This window comes from Octopus bimaculoides, chromosome 2, assembly GCF_046866305.1.
Source record: "Octopus bimaculoides isolate indiv1 chromosome 2, ASM4686630v1, whole genome shotgun sequence".
NCBI lineage: Eukaryota > Metazoa > Mollusca > Cephalopoda > Octopoda > Octopodidae > Octopus > Octopus bimaculoides.
In genome coordinates, this window is record NC_142929.1 from 103,247,377 (window position 1) to 103,254,950 (window position 7,574).

At 31.4% G+C, this 7,574-nt stretch overlaps 1 long non-coding RNA gene across 1 annotated transcript in view; it reads right to left on the minus strand.

Annotated features, from left to right (window-relative positions):
• Window positions 1-1,773: 1,773 nt before the first annotated feature.
• LOC149137177 (uncharacterized) overlaps window positions 1,774-7,574 on the minus strand; it is a 140,353-nt gene continuing 134,552 nt past the window's right edge. Inside the window, exon 2 of the long non-coding RNA XR_016240705.1 lies at window positions 1,774-2,053. This is a non-coding gene — a long non-coding RNA (uncharacterized LOC149137177). The remainder of the gene's footprint in view (window positions 2,054-7,574) is intronic.

Sequence of the window (7,574 nt, forward strand, 5' to 3'; positions counted from 1 at the left end):
TTATCCTTTCGCAGTCGATAAAATAATTGGGATTGATTTTATTGAATTTTCCCCTCTCCAACAGAACACGTTAATAATTATGAGATAATTATTAACATGTCCATTTACCTTCTGATTTCAAATTCAACGAAAGTCGCATTTCGCTTTCTTCCTTCGACGGTTACTAAAGTAAGAACAGGTCATTTACTATGACTGATGGTAAATAACTAAACTCATCCTGCATGAATTTATTAACTTGTGCCAATTTGTATATCATTATTATTAATGCCATCAAGAGACCTGCATGAAACAAAGTCAAGGCTTGGAACATCTATCTATATTGTATATATAAATATATACATACAAACGAGCGTGGATGCATTATGTGCATGTATATACATTTGTATAAATCTCTACAAATCATCTTTGATTAACCGATAAGAAATACTTCAGTCTTTAGGGTATAGAAGAGATGTTCATGTTCATCTTATATCGTATTATGTTAATGAAAAAGTTTCTTTCGTTCAAATTTAAATAGAATCCATTTCTCCGGTGCTAAAGGTCAATTTTCTCATGTATTGCCATATAATCGATGGGAAACTGACTAAATTTGTTCTCTGGGGGAGGGTTTGTTTTACATGGACAAGCATCCTACTAGCTCATGGGTTGGTTGGCATAATGCGAGAGTTGAGATGGCAGGGCAATACCGATATACATACATGTATATATATAATATATGATATATATATATTGCATACATTCAAGCACAGATATATATGTATATATATATATATATATATATATATATATATATATATATATATATATATATATATATATATATATATATATATATACGTATACCTTTGTGTGCGTGTGCAGAGAAGAGGAAGAAAGAGAGAGAGGGGAGGGTGAGAGAGAAGGCTGAAGAATACTCCTATAGAGAACGAAGCGGCAAATACGGAGTGAGTAAAGGGAAAAGGAAAATATGCATGCACACAGTATACATGCATGCATGCTATAGATAGATAGATAGATAGATAGATAGATAGACAGATAGATAGATAGATAGATAGATAGATAGTAGCAAGAACGAAAGAAAGAATGAACGAGAGTTTGAAAGAAAGAAAGAAAGAAAGAAACGAAGAGAGGTCATTGAAAGGAGAAACAAAGTGAAATTAAATTGGAAAGAGTTCAATCCTTCGTATCATTATCGAGTGTTCAATAGAGCAAATAACAAAGTTATTGACTTCTCAGTTAATTGCATTTATCTCATAAGCGCTAGACTGACCTGTATCGCGAGGAAGGCCAAAGTGATAGAAAAGTTCATAGGCGATGGGAGGGGGTCATCCAGTGACCGAATCGATCTTTCTTAATCGCTTTTCTTTTATCATAATCTCCATTGTTTCAAAATGCATCCCAAGGTATTGATATTGCATTACTTTTTGTTTAATTTAGATACACATACTAACAGCTTTGTAAACTTTAAAAATAACTATTACATATATGAGGCTAATTTTGCATCGCCGCGAATGCAGCTGATGAGTCCTGTTCGGGAATGAGCTTTTGTTGGAAAGTTAGCTAATTGAGCAAACAGGGAAGAGAGTGAACGAAAGAAAGAGAATGTGAGAGAGGACACATAGGATCTAACCATTGAGACCTGCAACTGAAGTTTTGTGAAAAGCGAAACCTGTATTTTTGGATTTTGAAAAAAATATTTTTGCCCCCTTGTACAGACACACACACACACATACACACACAAACAAACAAACAAATATATATATGAAATACTGGTAAGAATTTAACACTGCAGTACTGCATGCGATTTTATTGACTACATTCTTTGGAAAAGCATGTTGTTTTGAGCCAATTTTTAGAATCATTATGACTTGAGGAATCTCTTATGTAGCTGCTCACCTTATTAGAATTAGGAACCAAATATCCACCAAAGCAAAGCTTATAGTCTTAAATAGGAAAAGGTGACATGAAATTACCAAGTACTACCTTCCCCTCAAACAACAGCATGGCAACAGCTGTGACATCTTTAGGGACAGAGTTACTCATCTTGCTTGACCTAGGGAATAACAAAAAGAATCAAATTTTAATTTCACAGTAAAAGAGTGCATGTAGAAATCAGTAGAGTGCCTCAAAATACTTTATGGAACATAATTAAGTCTATTCACATTCTGAGTTTAGTACAACTGAAGTCGATACTGTGCTTTATCATTATTAGATCGATAATTCCAATACCTGTCAATTAAAAAGGACCTTTTGTTTTATTCGTCTGCTCACCTCTAAACTTTCTAACGTATTTTTATAATGTTAGATAACAGTATTTTATTTAACTCTTTAAAAGCAAAAATCGCAAATCGCCTGGTTCATAAGGATCATTGCATACAAATGAAGTGATAGCACCACGTTTTCTCTTTCTTCCCCACTCTCAGACGAACAATAAGTCCCAACTTATTTGATATTTTGCAGCAATTAATCTTCTTTATATCTTCGATATACTCTTCCATTCCAGAACCAGCCTAGCGATCGTTGAATCGTTCCTTGGAACTGATAGTGAGCTGCATCTGTCGAGTAGCTAGCTGTATATACATTAGGTATTCGTTTGTTTACGTTTACGTAACTTAGCAGCTCGACAAGAGCGACTGATAAACTAAATAACATACTTCAAAAATAAGTACTGGGGTGAAGCCCTTCATGGTGTTGCTCTAATAAGGCAGCACTCCAATGACCTAAAGAAGTAAATGGTAAAAGGTAAATATACAGGCGTGGTTGTGTGGTAAGAAGCTTACTTTCCAACCACATGGTTCTGGGTTCAGTCTCACTGCGTAGGACCTTGGGTAAGAGTCTTCTACTATAGCCTCGAGCCGATCATATCCTTGTTAGTATATTTGGTTGATAGAAACTGAAAGAAGCTCGTCGTGTGTATGTGTGTGTGTGTGTGTGTGTGTGTGTGTGAATTTATATGAGTGTGTGACTGTGTATGTGTTTATCCTCCCCTCATCGCTTGACAACCGATGTTGGTGTGTTTATGTCCTTGTAACTTCGTGTTCGGCAAAAAGAGCCCGGTAGAATAAGCACTAGGGTTACAAAACATAAGTCCTGGGGTCGAATTCTTCGATTAAAACCCTTTTAGGCGGTACCCCAACGTGGTCGCTCTCAAATAAATAAGACATGTAAAAGAATACCTGTCTAGTTACATTTACTTGAGATGATTGCAGGTCTGAGCCCTAAATATCGAGCATAAGCTGTAACAACGAAATGGAGAACTATATTAATGATCAGTTTTTTTTTTGCTTCTTTTTCGAAACTATCCCTATTAGAATCAACACATACCCCATGAGAGGTAATTGCAAGAAAAACAGATGTTCAGAGGGAAATGCTCAGGTTAAATTGCAGTAAAGAGAAAAATAAATGTAAAACAAAATAGAAAAAACAAAGACAATGAAAACATCTTGTACTAAAAGACATTTCAAAGTTTGTAGTTTCATTCTGTCCCATGAGTGAAAGGCAGAAAATACTTTACATTGAGTTACAAAGACACATGCATGAAATAAACAAGAAAACAAACTAATAGCACACATTCTTTTGTATACAAAATTTAGTGTATATAAATATCTGTCAGTGTGAACATACATAAATACATACATACAGATATAAATATATACATACATTCATATATATATATATATATATATATATATATATATATATATATATGAAATGCATGCATACACATACTTATTATATACATATATACATGTGCATATGCAATAAACACACATACACAGATATGATATATGTGTATTTGTAGAAGCAGAAAACCGATATAATTATATATGAATTTGTAGATATTTTCATATCATTATAAAACATATGTAAGCAATTGCAAATACATGAATAGGTGCACGCAGATATCTAGAATGATATGATATGCATAGACATGAAGATATGTATGTATGTATATATATGTGTATATATATATATATATATATATATATATATATATATATATATATATGCGTGTGTGTCTATATGTAGATGTGTATATATATATATATATATATATATATATATATATATATATATATATATATATATATATATATATATATATATATATATATGTGTGTGTGTGTGTGTGTTTATATGTGTGTGTGTGTGTGTTTATTCATATATATATATATATATATATATATATATATATATATATATATATATATATATATATATATATGTATATATATATACACTGCTGCCTAAATTATATATATATGTGTGTATGTGTATGTGCGTGTGTGTGTGTATGCAAATACATATGCGTTATATAAGTATATAAATAAATATATGTACGCACATACGCAAACATACATACATTGAGACATAAATAATATATATGTACATGTGTTTATGTGTGTTGTGTGTGCATTTTTATAATTAATGCTATTATATATATATACATATGTATATATATATATATATATATATATATATATATATATATATATATAAATATATCATTCAGCGAATTTTATTCTTTATGTGTATATTTATTTATATTCGTTTATGCATTCACTAACACATACGTATATTCATGCATAAATACATATACACGAAAGGAAATTCTTTGTTTTATTTTGCACATAAAACGGACAGAATTTGTTATGCTATCAGTCGCAGATGTAGTTATTACAAATAATTCATATTGTTTACTTATTTGGCGTTGAATCGAAACTGTTGGTGATAATAAAAAAAATATACTGGAACTTCTTTCAGAAAGTGACTAAATCCATAACTTACTGGGGAGATGAAAAAAATCTTTCAATACGTATTTGTCTCATAAAAGCTTAAAATCTTTTTAGCTATTAAAAGCTATTATTCTCATCGATAAATGTCTTACTTTATTTCTGACTTTTCTTTTCAACTATTTTATTTTGTATTTTGTCTTGGTCAAATTATTTTCATTTTCCATTAAAGAAAATAAATGTTATTCTGTTTATATTTTAGTGATGAGAAAACAGGCTAACCAAGTCACGATGGTGTCGGCTTTGTGGTCGATGTATTGATGACAATTTGTTTAACAGTCACTGGCTCAGTCCATCTAACTGTAAATATCATCTATCAAACCATTAAACCGATATAGAAATTGCAGACGGGACCAATATTTGAACAACATCATGTATAAAACCTTGAAATGACCGTTAAACCTGTAGGATTTCTAATTTAATTCAGAAAACTAAAACAAGTTTACGTTATTCTTTACAGGCATATCGGAAATTTTAATCTTTCATGAAATTCATTGAAATCTATTTTCAAATGTATGCTTTGTCTAATAAACTTAGTTAACTTACTTACCTAGTTCAATATTTACTGGTATTGAACACGAAAATCTAATTTTGTTGCAAAATGTGTTGTTTTTCATAGTAACTGGTTGAAAAAGAATAATCTGAATCTATAGCTGTAAGCCCTATTGTAATATCATTTCAGTCAAAATAGGAGATTAGAAGTATTTGGAGTATTAATTAATAATTCCTCAATTCTTTTCCTTCTCTAAATATTTCCTTACCAAACACAAGCACCAGTTTAACAAATGACAGGAAGACACCTCTGGTGATATCTCTTTGGATTGAGCAGACTCCCATTAACTAAATAGTTTATCGCTCGATCAATATGACCGTGGGAATCTTCGTCATATTATTACCTCACCAGCATCGTTCTTTGAGGGCAGAGATGATCGAGAGTGTATAATTGGTCGATGCCAATGCATTCAATAAAGGAACAAGCATTGTATATAATCTCCATTGACTCTCTCTATCCGGGACGTACATAGTTTAACTCACAGGTTCTAATCGGCAACAGCAACACTGTATAATTGACTAAAGTTTCTTTCGCTCCCTCTTCATCCCCTCTCTCTATATTTATAAAGGTGTGTGCATATATATATATATATATATATATATATATATATATATATATATATATATATATATATATATATATATATAATCATAAATATATAGGGATTGACAGTAACCTGCTTCTCCAACATACTGAGAATTCAGAAATAGCAGTCAAAGAAATACTGATTTCAAAACTACAAATTATTACTCTAGATTGATAGCGATATTTTTGATACACACAGAACAAAAAACACTAGAGAAGAGTAAAAAAACCACCTGCCTTTAGTTAATTTAGTACGATCGTTTCACAGTTAAGAGTAAAGAATACTCTATTCTGATCTTCAGCTAAATATTCTAATAAATTTGTTAATGTCTAAATAACTCACGTTAATTTTGACCATGCGACATCAATACCACGTGAGGAAGACGCTAAGAAATTTATCGGGCAGTGAGTTCAAAAATTTATCGGCCGATAAATTTCTTAGCGTCTTCCTCACGTGGTATTGATGTCGCATGGTCAAAATTAACGTGAGTTATTTAGACATTAACAAATTTATTAGAATATTTAGCTGAAGATCAGAATAGAGTATTCTTTACTCTTAACTGTGAAACGATCGTACTAAATTAACTAAAGGCAGGTGGTTTTTTTACTCTTCTCCACTGTTTTTTGTTCTGTGGTTATCAAAAATATCGCTATCAATCTAGAGTAATAATTTGTAGTTTTGAAATCAGTAGTTCTTTGACTGCTATTTCTGAATTCTCAGTATGTTGGAGAAGCAGGTTACTGTCAATCCCTATATATTTATGATTATAAATGATTTTTACCGAAAAGGTTTTTTCATACTGAGCTACCCGGCAAAATTGTTAATTATTAATTTTATTACTAATTGACGATTCCCTGCCCTGCATATCTATCTATATATATATATATATATATATATATATATATATATATATATATATATATATGTATGTATGTATGTATGTAATATATGTGTATGTTTATATATATACATATATACATATATATTTTATCTATCTATTTATTCATATATATATATATATATATATATATATATATATATATATATATATATATACATCGACCCAAAAAAACTCAACTCCCTCCAACAACGCCGTGAGCGCTATATCGTCTGTATGATTTGGAAAATATTCCATCAACATTGCCCAAATAACATAGGTATCATCTATAAAATTCACCCGAGGCTTGGCCCCCGTGCTATCCATCTACTACATGAATCATGATCGTGTCGTATCACGACACTACGACTGACCTATTTTATCTCGGCTAGCCCTGCTCTCTTCATCATCGTGCCAGCCCACGTAATGGAGGAAAATGATCTTACGGCATTCAAACGATCCCTAGATGATTACCTGCAACAAATACCAGACAAACCATCCACATTCGGATATGTCTCTGAAAACAAAAAACTCTCTTTTCGAATGGACTATGGTACTTATGAGCTGACTGTGTATTTCTTCCAGGTGGTGCTATTAAATTAGACATGGCCCGGGTCAAATTCGGCCGCAACTTATCTAAGTAATCTAAGTAAATAAGTAATATAAATTTTATATATATATATATATGCATCTCACATAACAACAAGGTACTGCAACAGCCTCGGTTTCAGAGGACCTCAGCTCTTTAATGCCCTGCCAAAACAT